The sequence below is a fragment of the Lagopus muta genome, chromosome 3, assembly GCF_023343835.1.
Source record: "Lagopus muta isolate bLagMut1 chromosome 3, bLagMut1 primary, whole genome shotgun sequence".
NCBI lineage: Eukaryota > Metazoa > Chordata > Aves > Galliformes > Phasianidae > Lagopus > Lagopus muta.
Window position 1 is genome coordinate 44,083,308 of NC_064435.1, and position 18,882 is coordinate 44,102,189.

Sequence of the window (18,882 nt, forward strand, 5' to 3'; positions counted from 1 at the left end):
AGCTTGCTATGAATAAATAGCAGAACATACATTTTCATTATCATCAAAGAGTACATAGAAAAAATATTATTTGCCTTACTTGCATTAGAAATGGTGATCATGTAAGTGAAAATATTCTTTGATGGAGTCAAAGATTAACAGGGTCTGTTATTGAATCATAGAATCATAGAATTGCTCAGATTGGAAAAGATCTTCAAGATCATCAAGTCCAGCTGCAACCAGACTACCCTGTCTCTAACAACCCAACACTAAATCACCACATCCAAACAGTTTTTAAACAAATCTAGGGATGGTGATTCAACCACCTCCCTGGGGAGCCTATTCCAGTGCTGTCATATAACTGAAGGTTTAGTAAGCCATTCTTATGTGTTTTCTTTTTATTATTAAAGGTGTTTATATACATCCACATGGTCAACACATATGTGGTCATATTCTGAGAAGCAGTTTGTTAAGTGCTTGCTTGACTATCTCTTTATCACTCATTTTGCAAATATCTAACTATACCTATTTACTCTGCTCATGTGGGGAAATCTGATTAGATAAATACATTCATTGCACACACGAGGATTTCAGGTAAAAACTTTTAATCTGAACAGACCTTTACCTTTTTGTACACCACAGCTAGCAGACAGCCCTGCCACTGAACATGTCATTTCTACAGACAGCAACTGGTTAGGAAGTAAGCCAAATCACAGAGCTATACACTGAAATGCAATAGATGTAGTCTGACTACATAATAGGCATATTCTATGCTGTGAACAGTCACTTTACAGTTACTTCATTTTCCACTTTGAGGGAACCCTTCCCTAAAGAGTATTTCAGTGCAAATATATTCACAATAGAAAAAGGCATAATAAATAATAAGTAGTAATAAATCATATATAAAACATAAAAATGTTATAACAAATTGTATGATTTTCTGCAAATGTATTCTCACTGCAATATATTGTTGGAGACATTAAAGAACTAAAAATCTATTTATGCTAATTATTCCTGTCCCTAGTGGGAAAGTCAGCTGGGAATTGCCACAAACATAGATATGGCCTGTATTTTTTCCCATAGCTAAACTATGCAATGCCCTTCCCATGGGGGTTAGTATGTGAGTCACCACCACTACAGAAGGGCAGTTATTAATATTGAGGTAGCATTCATGCATTGCAGCAGGACCACTTCATTTATTCAGACAAAAAAAAATTAAAACAGTATCTTCCTCACATATCCTGTAAATCATGGTCTCAGTTTACAGCACATCTGCAGTAAGTGCTTGTATCTATGATTTTCTCCCCTTTTTTCCTGAAAGGTGAAGTTCAGAAGGAAAAGGAAGGAGAGATGCACTGTAGAAATGCTTATGTATTTCAATATGAGCTCTATTATGTCCTTCTTCACCTTGAATAATACTATATAGTTCAAGTCATGCTAGCAGAATGCAAATACATTGTTATAATTTGGATAATTATGTGAGCAAACACAGCCCAGTTTCATATAATCTTTGGAACACTATACTGCATAGGACAAAAAAAAAATTCTGCCAGTTGTAATTCCGTGATCTGCATTCAAAATATCCTTGCTATTTTGAGAATTTAGCTATTAATAGATAGGTATATATTTAATAATACACTGCTGTTTGCATATGTTAAAAAATCCAAGTCTTCTTTTTGACATTAAAATTGACATAAATTTACTAGTTCAACTTTTGTGGGGAAGGCTGAAGTCTGAAATAGCAATGGTGTCACAGGTTAGATCTCCTACAGTGTGTGCCTGATAACTGGCTTTGCTGATCATCATCTGGAATTCTGTGGAAAGAATGAATGATGAATTGAATTTCTCCCTTTCCATCTTTCACAAACATAAGTGTTGCATCAGGAGACAGATCCTGGGTAAGGGATTTCTTATGATAAGTGCACCAGGAAAATACCGCTCATAAAAATATCAGGATGTCATCAAAACAAATCCAAACTCATGGGGAATAAATATTAATTTGGGCTTTAAAGACTTTAAGTTTAATCTATGTAAGTTCCTAATTGTTTTCACCTTATTTTGTAACATTACAAGGTAGGAATAGTATAATATAGTATTATAGTATTATATCAAGATGCAGTAAGAATAATGCTCTACCACAGAGTAATACAAGGTATGCTCCAAAAGCAATGCCTCTTATTTGTATAATGTTGGCTCACGATGTCAGAGGCAGATATTGGTGATACAACAGCAGAGGCTGAACCTTCCCACCGGCAATCCATTACATGTTGTTGCCATGTGGCAAATGTCAGCAGAGGGGCAGTCTGACAAAATGGTGTCTAAGATGAAGGAACATATAAAAGAAAGGCGTCATTCAATTCCTCCATGCAGAAAAAATTGCACTTATTGATATTTATTGATGCTTGCTGAACATGCATGGAGACATACATGTTAGGTAGTGGGTTGTGTGTTTCAGCAGTGGTGACAGTGATGTGAAAGACAAGCCACATTCCAGATGGCTAAGAACAGCTGTCACATCAGGAAATCTCAATTAGCTTGTCCACAGGAATCATTATGGCCACGGAACTGTGTACAGAGCTGAATATTGGATTCAATGTGCTAGAAATTATGGTGGCAACATAGAGATATTGCAAAGTTTGAGCCAGGTTCTTCCCAAAAATGCTCACACAGGAACAGAAAGAAAACGTTTTTCAGGAGCTACTGAACTACAATGAAGCTGAAGGTGACAGTTTTCCTGGATCTCATCATTACCAGTGACGAGACATGGTGTCACCACCATGAGCAGGAGCCAAAACAGCAGTCCTTGGAGTGGCAACATATATATTTCCCATTGAAGAAAAAGTTCAAGACACATCCCTCAGTGGGTAAAGAAGTGTGCACTGTCTTTTGGAATAAGAAAGAGGCAGTTCCTCTGGATTTTCTGGAACCCAGTCAAATCATCGACTTTTGGCCATACTGTCCTACAACACCTAATGAATAGCTTGAATTTGGTGCCTTCTGATTTCTGTTTGGGACAATGAAAGATGAAATCCATGGGCAACATTTTCCTAGCAACAATGCCATCATAGCAGCTGTGAAACAGTGGATCGCCTCTGCTGGTGCAGATTTTCAAAAGCACAGTGTTCAGGCTCTTGTTCATCACTGACAAAAATGCGTCACTAATGGGGGTGACTGTGCTGAGAAAGAGTGTTTCATAGCTGAGAATTTGCTCTATTAAACAGTGTGATTGAGATCTTTTTATATCTGTTGTAGTTTCAATGGAAATAAATAGGAGGCATTACTTTCAGAGCAACTTATGTATTTTAAAATATTCTATTTATATTTTTATTGACTAATCTTTTTGAGTTCTGATTAAAATCCCTTTATTGAATCAAAGCACTTTCAGCTTCTTAATTTCTCCTCAAGTTTGTGACACCATACATAATTCCAAAATTATAAGGAGAATTTTAGGAGAAAGATAAATCTCCATTAATTTTATGGACACAGCTTATCAAGTGGAAAAAAATACTGAACATTTAAATTAAATTAATTTTGCCTTCATTTTTTTTCTGCTTAGAATGAAGATCTAGCAATAAAATAACTGTACATTTTAATATAATGCTTGCTGCAATCTCTACCTTGGTATAAGTACTCAAAATACCTACAACTCTAATTTTACATAAACTGTTTATTTTTTCCAACTCCAATTCGATATGTGCTGATCACATGTCTATATTGCCCAAAGAAAGAATATATTTCCCAATGAAGTCATCAGAAATCAATCTGATAAGAAATAATATATGAAACAATAATTTTGGAGGAGAAGTTATCTCTGGAATAAGGGTAGGTGCTGAAACACCTTAATTAAATGCAGTTTTCAGAGAAGTAATATACAGCCTTGTTCTTAAACATTTATTATTCTATGCCACCGCCAATGTATCTATTATGACTCTATTTTTTCCTCAAGAAAAGTTAGTCTATTCACAGCAAGACATATTCCTGAATACCTCTAAATAGAAGGCACATTTCTATTTTTAACATCCACAGTCAACTTTCTCCACAGTGTGTGGGAATTGTCCCACCCTAAAATACATGAGTGGCAGATCACAGAATCAAGGAATGTTAGAATGGCTTGGGTTGAAATGGACCTCAAGAATCATCAAGCTCCAACATCCTTGCCACATGCAGGGCCACCAACCTCCCCAATTAATACTTGACCAGGGCCACATCCAATCTGGCCTTGAACACCCCCAGGGACAGGGCATCCACAACCTCTCTGGGCAGCCCTTTCCAGCACTTCATCACTCTTTCTGTAAAGAACTTCCCTCTGACATCCAACCTAAATCTTCCCTCCCTGAACTTAAAACCATTTCCCCTTGTTCTGCCATTATCTACCCTTTCAAAGAGTTGATTCCCCTCCTGTTTGTAGGCTCCCTTTAGGTACTGAAAGGCTGCAATGAGGTCACCCCGCAGCCTTCTCTTCTCCAGGTTGAACAAGCCCAGCTCCCTCAACCTGTCTTTGTAAGGGAGGTGCTCCATTCTGCTGATCATCTTTGTGGCCCTCTTCTGGATCTTCTCCAACATCTCCCTGCCTTTCTTGTTTTGGGGGACCCAGACCTGGATGAGGGCCCCCAACAGATGTTAACATTCAATTCAGCTACATTGTCCCAAAAGTTTGAAATGTTGAAAGCTCTCTCTTCCTTTTCTGCTTCATAACTACTTATATGAAATTTGTACTGTGTGCTAGTGTTAGTAACATCCATATTTCCTAATCAGTTGGTGAGCTTATATAGTTAACTGTCTTTACCCACTGTAGCAGTCTTGTTGCAATTGTGATGTTCAAAAGGAATGAAAATTCATGGATTTTCTTAGACTAACTGGGAAAGAAACTTTGGAGAACATAAACCTTCCTAAGGTTGTTTTCATGTACATGAAGCGTTGTATTGACAACTTCAGTATTTTGAATGACTGTTAGCTACCATGGAATTGAGTAGAGGACAACCTTTGTGTTTATTTTAACAAAGAATCTTAAAAAGAAGCTGAGTGGAGCTTATTGCCTGGAAGAGACATCTACTTCATTTCTAAACAATTCATCATGCAGGCATCTGAATCTAGTCACACTTCAGCTTTCTACATAAAAAATATATCACATTTGAAGGCTGTGATTACACTCATTCCATGACAGCAGTCTTATTCATTAATGTTTTTTTATATCACTCCACAAGTAAAAAGCTTTAAATGCATTAAAAGACAACATACATTTCTAACTTGGATTTGAAAACATATTATTCAACATTTGTTAGCTAATATGGTTTTATTTTTCTTCACTGAATGCTTTATTTGTTGTAGCAGCATATTTCTGTTCAGTGGGAAAAGATGAGAGAATCACAGAAAATCATAAGATACGTACCTCATTAAACTGTTTAAGAGTACTGTCCCTGATATACCGTCTTCAGAAAAGGAAAAAGTCTCTGTCTGACTGTCAAAATCTTGAACAACAGACGGTTTAATATTAAGCAATGACATTCTCGCTTTTTTTCTTTTCTGCACATTTTTGGATTTTGAACTTCTGGTAATCAGCTTTATATTAGGAGTTAGTTTTTTTAAGAGATGCTGTCTTGGACCACTGAAGTTCAAAACTGAAGGGTGCCAGACCCAAATCCTATGCTGTGTGATAGCCTGAAAGACTACCTTCCACACTGCAGTGATTAAATTAAGCCAGAAAGTACCACAGCCCCTGATGTGCATGTGGTAACATTTTGAAAGGACTGAAACAGTTCCCAATAGCTTCAAATTTGTCCAGTACAGAGTAGCTACTGTGTGGGCTTTTATCCTCCTACAGATAACATCAAGTGTATCTACTGCTGTGTGCATTCTGCAGCCTTGATAAGGGAAAGAAGAAAACTTTGCAGAACTACAAAACACAGTTAAATCTAGAGCTTTCTCTCTATCTCCTGGTAGATGTTTGGGATTAAAATAGTGTAACTCTAAGGTATTTTATTAGCTTCATAGATAGTGAGGCCATAAATGCATTTGGATTTTTTTTGTGTGTGTGTGTGTGTAAGTCCTTGCTGTGAAAAACAAAAACAAAAACAAACAAACAAAAAAACTCTATAACACTATGCAGCCATAATAAGTTTAATAATTGCAGTAGTTCCAAACAGCTTGCAATGAAACCACAGCATACAGTGACCTGAGAGACAGGTCAGATAATTACTGTGCAATGCCAGACAAAACTTGAGGCAGTAAAAGTTGTTGCTGTTTTTGCTGCTAGTGGTGACAATGCAGCACATTCAAGTTATATAATATATCAATATGTCAAATAAATCTTCTCCTCAACACATTCCCATGTAAGTACTTTCGGTTCTATGTACCTTCTAAGTTACATCTCACGGACAATCATCAGTCTATGTCCCTATTAGTCTTCTGCATTAACTGTGTAACATTATGGAACCCGACCTAAGTAAAATGATCTGAAGTACCGGAACACATTTCACGAGCTTGAAAACATTATGAGAGAGTGGAAGCAAGTTCACACAAATGCCTGCATTTTGCTTATCTTTTTTTTTTTTTTTTTTTTTTTTTGCTTTCTTTCGTTTTGTCCTTGACATAGTTTGCTTGTAAGAGTTTTAAAGCTCATTACTAACACTGCTGATGCAAAACAAGAACTTGTTACATATTGGCAAATTAAACATATAATGTAACAGGAAAAGGACTACTAATATTAAGAGGTTAAAGTAAATGGTGGACTTTTTTTGTGCCTGAAGTTTTGCCTAGATTGTACATTTTCTTTGTCAGTGAAGGCAACTTAAGAAGTTCCTGTGTTCTCAACACTCTTCCCAACAAGTATTTATTTATGTTATGTGAATAGCTGTTTGCAGATGAATAAAAAATTTGGAGAGGTTCTTCATTCTGTTGTTTTGTTGTTTTTTTCAACACGTGTGACTTCAGGGGCCTCATTGAGAGCCTGCCACATTGGCCAGGATCATGGCTGAAAGCATCAAAAATTGAACAGTGAGGTGGCAATGAACAAGAGTGAGCGGTCATAGAGGGAGCTCAGCCAAATAATATAGCTATGTAGTTACAACAAGAGTTTAAGGCCTCATTTCTGGCATCCAATGCCCAGCTGTATGTGTACCAGCATGCTCTATAAGCTCTATTTACCCAGGCTCCCTGTGAGCATGCCTGTGTTGGCCAAACAACTCACTGATCTGACCCCGACTCGGTGCCCAGGGTTGCCCTCAAACCTGCCCCATGCACCTACCTGCCTGTGTATGACCCTAGTACTGACAGAAAACAGGCACTGTTCTTCCGCTGGGTCACTGTGGGGCTGTGTCCCACCAGAGTGAGGATACTGCCTTGCTGGTTTTAATGCCACCCACTCCTGCCTCCCCAAATTGTGTTTCATAGCCAGACCCGCTGTTACTTGACATCCAGTTGCACAAAAGTTTAAAAAGATACAAGTTATGGGACAAATGGCACATAAATGGCAGGATCCTCTCTGACCCTTTCCTAAACTGTGGCACTTATCAAACTACACAGAGACCCTCTTCTCGGCATTATAGCTGCTCCAAGAAAACATTGTTTCTGAAGTTGATGCTTGTTTTGTTTAGTCTGGTTTTGCTTTGGTATAGCTTTTCTGCTTCACAAATAATCTCAGTCTGGAAGCACATAAAATTTGATTTCTGTGTAAGAGACAAGATGAGCAGAAGCAGCTCTTAAGGTCAGCTGGTAACATCATAGATCCCCAAAGGTGTCATGAGAAACTACATTTCAGACAGAATTAAAAATTCTTTGCAGGTTTGAATGTCCTTTGGTCTTTAATCCAGCTCAGTCTTTTGTCATAAAAACAAGCCAGAGGAAGAGAAACTGATTTTACTACCTGACAATTAAGCAACTGCTGTTCAAATTAATATTTAGTTAGTTATTCAAAACAGAACAGTTGCAATAAGAGCTCCTAAACTAATGTCGTAAAACCTCTAGGTAAAAGGTAAGGGTAGAGAAATAGAGAAAGAGAAAGGCAGGAAGAGAGTTGGTTTAAATAACAATTCTGAAAATAGGGAGAAATATCTTATAAATTAAAAGTAATAACATTTTTTTCTCTTTTTTTTCTATTTTCTTCTGCCAAAGCTCTTTAAGTTTGATCAAAACTCATAAACTATATGAGACAAAATAAAATTATATTCTTCAGCAAATAAAAATTCCCTCATTATTTTCTATGTGTTTTCAAGATTTCAGTGTTACTGAAATGACCCTTCATGGATACATCTTCTTAAGTGAAGCTTCCCTCTACAGCCACTGCTAGAGATGGTAGCTGTGTTGCACTACTGGCAAGGACATTGACAGGATCCCTATCCAAGTAAGCTGAAGAAGGCATTTTCCTAACCTCTTTTCCCCATGTCCTCTGCAAAATGCTGTCTATGTCAAACAGGCAGCAAAGCTGTAGGTTTAGTCCTGAGATACCCCTAAGCAAGGGCAGCAATTTAGTCCATTATATATTTGGTTTTTTTTAATTTTACCCACCAAATGAAGCTTGATCAGCCCAGGCAGTAGCTTCTACCAGAGCTGGTAATTGGACTGGTAATAATCTGCAGCAACTGTTCCCAAGTCCAGCACAAGCCTGTAGGCACAGTAGAACAATCTCAAATCAACACGTCAACTAGTTGTATAAAGTTTATGCAGTTTGCCAGAAAGAGATGCTGATCATTTGTCCATTCTCAACCAGTTTTCAGTGATGCCCAAGTTAATGTATTTTTCATGCAGGTTGTTCAAAGCAATGTAAATGAGAACACACAATAATTCTGCACCCTCTGATGTGCCAGCACTGTTTTGTGACCAACCTGAGTGAATCAGTTCAGAGAGCCAAACTAGATCTTTGGAGAAAAAAAAAAAAAAAATTGTGGGTGATTTTCTCTCTTTGAACATTTTCATTCTGCAGGTGTTGGTGCCAAAAGAAGAAGAATGGAAATATCTTTCTGGAGGTGCCATTGGAGGCAGAACCGTGGACGTGCTTACTAAGACTGCCTCAAGCTGTCACAAGACTGTAATCTCCAGGGACAGTAATTTCCAGCTGTAGGCAGTAGTCTTTTGAAAAAATAGTAATTCAGTCACTTGTGATTCTGTGACCATAACCTGAGGTTAATGGCTGACATTAAGTATGTGATGGTTAATGTCATAACGTAGCTGGCATTCAGTGTAAATGACAGCAATTTTAGGCAACGGGTGTTAGAGGCGAGTAAACATTTCAAGTCTAGGTCTCGATTAAGTTTCTTGTTTTGTAGCCTTGATAAGACGCCCTCTCAGTTTTATCAATGAGTCTGATGGATATAAGTGCTAATGAAAATGGACAGGTAGGTAATGAGGGAGGTACAGTCAGAACACAGGATTAAAGTCAGGTACAATTAAAGTTCAGCTCCCTAGTCAAACACCGACTCCTCTGGGGCCTTGGGTAAATCGCTTATGCACAGCCTCTCTGTCTTTAAAGAGAAGATAATAATATTCATTATCTTCATACGTATACCTTGAGAGTATGAGCAGTTTTGGTGGTGGGTTGTTGGCTTTTTTTCTTAAGTCTCAGAAGTACTCAGTAGATTATCAATACCCTGATTACAATACAGGGCAGAGCTGTAGCTAGGCAGATACTGTGTATGTTTCCTCAAAGAGCTCTACTAATGCATTTCAGAGCTCCTTACCCCTTATCAGCTATGCTGTTCCACTCAAAGGTTAAGACAAGCTGCCAGGAAAATATCTGCTACCTATAGGAGTGATGCCACATCGTGAGACAATCAGTGCCGCTCCAATGCTATTCCCAGAGGAGCAGCCTTTAAGCACCGTGTCTCCACGAGTGACTTGAAAGACTTGCAGACAATGGCAGCACAAATGTCAGCTATCCAGTCAGGGAGCAAGCAGAATACCTGTCCTACCCAAAGGTTGTAAACCAGGTCCACAGAGTGCAGACAAATTGCAGGGGAGGCAGCAGAGGGGGGTTAGCAAGAGGGATAGAAACCACAGCATCAAGCCATCTGGATTAAAACCAGATCGGTCATTCTAAATTGGTGCTTGAGAGCAGAGCAAATGAGCTAGAGGAAGAAGGAAATCTCTGTGTTTGTATAGCTGTATCTCAGGGCATTAAGGAAGTGGTGTTTTACATTTCAAGCAGAGGAAAGCCTGTGCACAATCTATTAGCTCTGGCTGATATTATGAAGTTGTTATAAGAAGTCAGGTGTACTTTGGGATATCCCCATGCATGTGTACTGCTGACCAAGGTCTGCACTACAGCCTTTCCAGACCAGAGATGGCAGCTAGTAATTAAATCTTAATGGATATCTGCTGAGAAGAAAACATTGGGGACAGAGAGAAACCGAAGTTTAAGAGGATTGCTTCTCTGTAGAGGGGGAGTTTAGATCCAGGAAGAGTTACTACAGACAAAACAACAATGTGGAAACCAAACATGAAAAAGTAAAAAGCAGAGAGATAAGGAGGGAAATGAAGAAAGAAGAGATAAGTGTATCTGAAAAGAGAATAGGTGACTTTCTTGGGGGAGCAGCCAAACAGAAGCAAACTGATGAACTGCATCAGCAGCTTAGGTTGTCACAGAAAGTCACGCTGGGAGTATAAACAGGAGTTATTATTTGAGGTAAGCAGGAAGATTTTCTTTCTCTATTTAGCAGACAGTAACTTGTTTACATCAGGACACACATTTGAGAAGTGAATTGCAGGACAGAATGCTCACGCTGGCTAAAATTTGGGAAAAGGTAATCTGGAGCAAGGACAAATCTCAAGGATTGACATTAATCCCAGGGCTATACAGATTTTGCTCAGACTTCAAGGCTTAAAGCACACATGTTCTAGTGTCTGGACAGTGTCTAGCCAGGAAGCTTAGCCAGATCTGTGACACAAGGGTTATGTATACATACATACATGTGCCTTTAAACAACTGTGGCTGTGCTTTGTCTTGGTATGAAACAAAACTGCCTCCAGACCATATTTCACTGTTTATCAAAGTCTGTCCAGAAAGCAGGTGATGGTTTAATCCAGTTAGGCAACAATCCACTTCCCTTCTTTTGCAGCATTTCTCCACAAGTCATCTGGCTTCTGCTGAAAAAGCTGCCTGGTCATCTCTTAAAGGCAAAAGACATCATACACATAAAAGGCCCTTTTTTTAACATTACATCTGCAACACTGTTCAACTGGTGTGAAATTGCTGTATACTCAAGTGCTCGCACTCACTGTCTGTGAGAAGTGGTCTGGCACGGTTGGCAGCTTCAGGAACATGAGGAAAACGGGAGGGAAGATGCTATTTAAAAGCACTTCACTCAACCGTGCCAATCTATGACCAGAAAAGGAGATTGAAGGAAAGTTTTACTCACAAGCATATACTCACTCATGAGTAATGGAAAAATTGCACATATTTGATCTGTTATCCATTAGATCTTTACGATTAGATCTGGTTGAAATTACTTTGAAAGGTCTTAGAGAGGCCACCGGTATACACTACAGCCATGTAACCCGCAATCCTTAGAAATCTGGATAAAAGTGTCTTGAAATGACTTTCTCAAGGATGCATATGGAATCTTGATTCATCTTCTTCTCTCAGACAGACCTGTATCAAAATAATCTCAGGTAAGGCAAGCATTGCTGTTTTGTTCTTCACTTTATCTTCAGTTTAATTTAACCTAACAAAGCTTGAATAAAACTGTCCTTGTGACAGGGCCTGAAAACAGCAAGTGTTCCACTGTCGTTAATAGTGTTTAAATTTGCTTAAGGAAGAAATAGCTAGTGCCATATTTCAGACCAGTCCTGTGTGCTAAGGAGTGCTTTCTGGCTGGTAATGTCCAGAGACTGATATTTTGCTTAAAAGAACTTTACAAAAAATGCATACTACCTTAAGAAACTGAAAGGTAAAATAACTTTTTGAAGCAGAACGTAAAATCAGTTTGTAAAATTAGAGTAGAGGAAAGCCCCTGCTTCTGAATCTGTTATCTTGCAAGATCTCTGAAGTTCCTCATGGCCTTACAGTCATCGTATCATTGTGGCTTGATTCCCTCTGGAAACATGGTTTGTGCAGTCACACTGAGTATAAGTGTGCATGCATGCATTTGAATCCCCTGGCTCACCTCAACTGTGAAGAAGGGTAGAAATCTCACTGATAATTTTCTGCAAGCTTCACATAAACAGGCAGCAGAGGCCCATGGGGCCAGACACAGAACAAAAGCTGAGCTACCAGACAGAAGGACACCTACACTGTGGGATAACTGCAGTTTAAGATCCCAGACGGAGCTCACAAATATCTAAAAGATACAAACCCATTAACATTAGTTGTCAAAAAGTCCATCATTCTCAGAATAATTTGCTAAAAGTCACACTAGCTCCATACACAGACAAATAGTCCTAATGCTGTCTGAGTATTCTCCGGTTCCCTTCCCTTTGCAGTCTGGAGTATTGCCAGAAAAAAATAATGAAGAGCAAATGGCAACATAAGGACTTCAAGCTGCTGTCACACTGATGTTTTTGTGATTTGAAACAACAAGGCCTTCCCAAACATAGGCAAAAATTTTACCTTTCCTTCCCCCTAAAAGCAATAGAACAGTATACAGTAAGAGTACGTGCAAACTTGGGAAGAGCACAAAATTCTGGGAAGTGCTAGCCAAATTACCTTGTTAGGAAAAATCATACCAGATATACATATCCACTACCATGAGTCATATCTACTGCCATCTGTAAGATGGCAGACTAGAATCAAATCCTCTGCCATTGATAAGACAAAAACAAGCCATTTTTCCTCAACCAACTGGAGATTATCTTCTCTCAGTTGATGATGACCTGCTGACCTAGACCCCAATGGCTCAGAACAAGTAAATTAGGACAGTTTATGCTGTTAGGGCTATTTCCTTATCAGCCTAAAATATGATAATTTAATCAAGCTTCCATCCTCCCATCTGAAATAATCACTCCAAGTAGCAACATTCAGACCTAACCAGCTTCCCTCCCTCCTGTGCTGGGATGAAGGCAGCTTAATGCTTTAAACTGTGTAACAGAACATCTCTAACCACAGTAAGCTCTCCTCTACCTCAGAGCATCCTTAAACTCTCCTGGATGTGGGATCCACGTAAGGTGAGATTCACAACCTTTAGGAACCTTGAAGATCAACTCTGCAGACATTTCCAAGATTACAGCATCCAGACAACAGGAAGAATTCAAGCAGAACCTCCTAAGGAGTGAGCCCAGAGGAGCAGCTTCTTTCAAGGTCTGGAGGCCTGTAGGTACAGCCAGAGCAGTGCCTAGGAAGGAAACAAACATCTGTCACCTGTGACAACTGCTAACCACATGGTGCCGAAGACCTTGGAGTGGAGCTGAAAGATAAAATGATGGCTTTTGCATCTAAAACTTTAGGTCCAGGTTCATGCAGACATGTAATGCTTGCAAACACTGTGGGTGCTTGAAAATTTCTGTGGATGTGCACACAAATCCTACAAAGGGTTATATTTGACCTCCTTCAACTCTAGCACCATGTTAACCTTTATTTGGTAAAAGGAAAACAAGATGAACCCTCTTTTATGCACATGCCCAACAAAAATGCTGACAGCAGCTGTAAGCAGGTAGTGACACAAAAATGTCAAATACATGGAAAAGGGTGAAAGTAAGGTTTTTACTCTGACATTTTGCAGTTGTTTTACAGACCACCTTCACTTGTCTCTGGACACCAGTCCAGCGCACAGCCTGGAGGCTGAAATACTAGGAGATACAACTGAGCTAAGACTCTCCTGAAATTACATTGTTTTTCTATCAGCACAGGTACAGCATCCAGTTTTCATAACATCAAATGGCTTCAGAAAGGGAATGCACATTCTCCTGTTGCAAATTCTGTCAAGATTACCTCCCCCTGAAGATCAATTTCATAGCTATTGTTATACTACAAAGAAGATCCCTCCTATCTGATACCCTAATAAAAAAACAGAGGCACTATAAATCAAAGGTATCCAAGCTTTTCAACTGGTGACAATTTAATTGCTGAAATATGAATTCTTCTGCTTTTCTATGAAACTGGTGAATTTGGGGGTGAACAAATTCATCTTACACTGTACACACACACACATCTCAGGGGGGGAAATAAATAAATAAGCCTGGATTTCGTGAAGCACCTGAGTAATGCTGGAGAGTGTCTGACTCTGTGCAAGCAGGCAAACACAGCATGGTGCCTACTTCCCAGCAATGTTCAACCTAATTAGATGGAAACCCAAAAGTTCTGAAATATAAGAAGAGCTACTTGTCAAATCCCATACCAGGGGAATTTCTTTCTAGCTTTTCACAAAGTAGCATCACTCTGGCACACCATGAAATCAGTGAATTAGGGTCTCCATAAAGCATGGGAAGAAGGGCTGAAATGGTTTGGAAAGCTCAGCACAGCATGCAAAGATGTTTGAGTACATCAGAGGCTGTACACAGAGTTTCTGAGGGGTCTGGGAGGTTTGCCTTTAGTAGACTGCAATTTGGAAGAACCAGAGATGTGGAGAGCCCATGAAAGAACAGATATTTTTGAAGCCTTACTAAATTACAAGCCCCATCTAAATGTCTGAAGAGCTGCCATGGACAGTTTTGCTGCAGATATTTCCCATAATTGTCAGAAGATGAGGGGAAGCTATAGATAAATAAAATACTAAGCACTGTGTTAAACACTTTCTTTGTTTTGCTTTGCTCTACAAAGTCATAATTATATTGTTAGAATTAGCATTTTTTCAATTAGACACTGACAGAAGTCAAAAGCTGGCTCCCAGCTGTGCCTGCGTGCTCACAGGGACACGTTCTACCTGCTAACCATGGGGGAGCAGCACGTGTGTGAGCTTAGAAATGAGCTGCAATCACTCTGCAGCCTGCTTCCCCTGGTCTGACATCCCTGCGACAATATCCACAATGCAGCAGAGTTACCCTGAGCCTGGCAGGACTTGTCAGTGAGATGGATGGAGGCTATCTTGGCTTGGGTGAAAAGTCCATGAGTGATGGCAGGAGGAGAGTTTAATGTGAGCTCTTACCCTGAATGCTGATAACAATCGTAACACTCCTTTTTACTATTTTCTTTGTCATAAAGCCCTCATAGCTCTTTGGGTTCACTGTCCCAGCCCTGAGGATTTTCCTTCCATGCAGGCATAGACTGTTACATAGGCTGACTGCAGCCACAGCTTTAACGCCCACTTTTGCAAATGCAGGAAGAACTCACAGCTCTGCATATCTGATGTTCGTGGGGATTTAGGTAGTTTTCCTACCCTCTAGGCACAAACATTTCTTCCTTTCTCCTTCTAGCTGAATGATTTTGATATCCTCTTCCTTGTCTTTGGAGTAGGTAATCCTTTTTTTCTTTTTTTTCCTTTTTTTCTTTTTTTTTTTTTTTTTAATGTATAGGTACTTTTATGTAGGCATGTCAAATACAACTGCTGTAGAAAGTGTGACATACAGTCTAATGCAGCTTATCAAACATAGGCCGAATTCAGTCCATTCCAGCAAATGGTGTTCATCTCATGAGCTGTGACTACAGCCCCTAGAGTTTTGATTTCTAGATCTCATGACTGACCCTGTACAGCTGCTGTTTACGGAGCTGTCACACTCAGGCAGAGGATGTTAATGCAAATCTTCATACCCATAAATGTTATCTTGCAAGAAACCAATCAGGGAAAATAAAGCAACGAACAGACTTGACAAAATGCCTAGATACAGCAAATTCTACATTAAAAAAGCAATAAGGCCATATATAGTATACCTACACAAAAAGACATATATACATAGACAGGTGGGTTATTTATATACTTCAGTAGCATATTTCTGTAGTCGTTGAAAAAAGGAAGATTATAATATTCATAGATTGCATTCAGTAGATAGCACACATACTCAAATTACAATCTGTCAATTAGAAACTTGTTCCAATATATTTTGCAGTCAAAAATGCATAAATTTCACTTATATACGAATTCCCTTTTTTCTTCTGAAAAACCTTAAAAGCTGCTTCCTTAACTGAACCATTTTTATGCAAACCACTATATAATAGAAGGGTACAGTAAGTATCCTAAACTAACAATTATAGATGACGACATTCTCTTTCATTATCCAGGATAACAAGCAATTTTCATTCCTCGGAAACAAGCAGATTCTACAGCAAGCCTTCAATAAATAGAAAGATGCATAATGGATTCTAAGATCACATAATGTTTCTCTTAACTTCAAGCTTTTGCCTGGATGACAAAGTTTCACTGTAGACTGCAGATTAGAACAGAAAACAAGATATCCTGAATATAAGATCTTTAATTGGATTTTTAAAATACTACTGCATTTTTAGAAACAATACTGCCTTGCATGTGCTACCAGAAGAGGTGTTGAAATTCACAGTTTTGGGGGTGTGCACTTGCTCCTGTTCAGCATTTCTAACATAGAGGTGACCCTCACCTGGGCCATGGCAGACATCCCTCTGGCACAATCTGCCAAGTGAAACACAATTTCTTTAGAAGGTAAATTTGCCAGAACGAAGAAAGATCAAATGAGAAAACTGTTGACAAACATTAGCAGGAATTAAATAAAAAATCATTTGCTGAGAAGTGATAGATGAAAGCAGCAATCGTCAATTATCTTTTCTAGCACTCCTACCCCATTTGCAAACTGGCCTTAAATGGTAGCTTAGATGGAGCCAAACTGACAATCTAAGAGCATCAAGATTACAGCTCGTATTCTATTACTGCTCTTAAAAGGCGACGCTAATTATCTATAAGGGTGCATGTTATGCAGACTGAATCTGGTCTGTCTCACAGCTCTGGTTCCTGGCTTCATTCAGCCCACTTCTGATGCAAGCCAAAATTCAGCAAAGGCTTTACAAATAATTTAAAATGGATAAACAGTAGACATCTGAAGGGCATTTTTAATTTTGTTAAGGAGAAGAGGAAGCTGAAGGGCTAGCAATGGCTTTACCAGGGCACTAAAGATGTCACCTTCCTCCCACCCTCACAGCAACACCACATAAACGCTGGAGTGTCACCAGATGCCTTTGGCATGATTCCAGCTGTGCCATTCCCCATCTCCCTGTGTAATGGTGCAGCATTGCCCCTCAGTACTTCTGATCTCAGCCTCTTGCTATTTCCTCCCCTGTGGTAAAATTGCAGAATGTGCTTCCTTCCTCCGGCTTTGCAGTTGGCATAAAAAAGCAGTGTGGTATCAGGTGTGCTTCACAGCACACTGTCACTGAAAGGGGAACACACAATCCAGCTCCTTTTTGCATTTCAGAAGAACATCTGTTTCAATGGCATTCACCTCTTATATGAACGTGCTGGCAGTAGGTAAAGAAACTCTGCCCATATTGCAGTTTTTTGGGGTTTTTGTTTTCATTAAGCCTGGCTGGTGAGTTTTAACATATTTTATAACCTTAAATAACAGTAGAAGTAAAAAGAAAACAGTGGTTATTAAAAAATAAAGGGTCACACATTAAATTTTGAAAGATGTATCAGAACAGATGGGGGAGCAGAAAGTATGTTTGAATGTTAGTTCAGTGTTTGAATGACAGTTATGCAGGTTTCAATATAAAACGTCTAATCAAAGCAGAACAACTTTTCAGGCTTTGGCTTTTCACTAAGTGGTTGCCTATTATTTGAAGTAAATAAAGATAGTCCAAAGTCTCCCCTCAAGACAAGTCGTTCAAATGGACTTCAAATGGTGAAGAATGCCGATAATGGAGTTTTAATACAACAAGTGGTAAGAAAGAAAAAAATGCGTACCCATTTTATCCAAAGTTAGATGTTCTTAGTCACATAAGTGGAAATCTCAGCACTTACTAAATACTTCCCTTCCTGGCACAATGAAAAACCTTCTTTTCAAAGGCAGACATTTGAGATAAGTATTCATTCTAGTAAGCCTTGTGTAAAATGCCCTGGTTCTTTACAGAGGCCTTAAACAATTAAATAGAGTATTTTTCTTCTGAATTTGAAAAATTAGAAGATAATTTTGGGTTTGTGGCATAGCAGCCACAGCATGGGACCAAGCTTTTGTACACAAGGGAGTGCAACTTGAAACAGGAAATCTGTTGGTCTGAAGCCATGGAATTTACTAGCCGCTTACACAGCATTCTGCTGGGAAACACCATATTCTTAGCACATTCAAAGTATACAGTGGATTTTAAAACTCAGAGCTGTTGCTGATTCTATAAGAAGTGGCTGGCCTTACCCTTAAACCCTTCCAGCTCTCTCAACTGCTGCAAAGTCTAAGATCTATTCTTTCTGCACCAGGCAGGGTGTCGTCTTCACATCTAGACTAACATCTAAAGGGACTTGGGATCAAACTGCACGACTGAAAGCAGTGCTAATCATTTATGCATACTGTTTGGAAACAATTCTCAGGCTTGAAAAGCACCTTTTGAATAAATATAGACCAAGGAAATGTAATCATCAAAAACAACTTAGACATCACCTTCTTCAAAAAAGAACAAATTATAATCGTGACATGTAATAGCTCCCGAGCAACGTTCACATCTCTGTCAGGGCTCTTGAAAGATTGATAAAATGAGATGATATTAAGTGTTTTTTTTCTAAAAAAATACACATACACGATAACAGTTTCCTGGCAAGCTGAACTTCACAGTTTTTGTCACTTTTTACAACCTGTCTTGATTTATAGAAAGTGTTATCTCCAGTATGCCAAGCTACAGTGCAAGAGGAACTGCTGTCTCTGGCCATGCACAATTGACCCAATTCTTCATGTGTGGAGATTAAAAATGACATTTCTGGAAAGTTAATGTCCTATATCATATGTGGGCTCTGGAAGCTCCATATTACCACCAGGTTATGAACCCCAGGAGCAAAAGTCTCTTCTCTGGGACTAAATTTTTTTCCTTTGATATCTGCTAAAACAGGAATGATGCCATTTCTGGAGGCTGTATCCTTTATCTCTTGCCCTGTG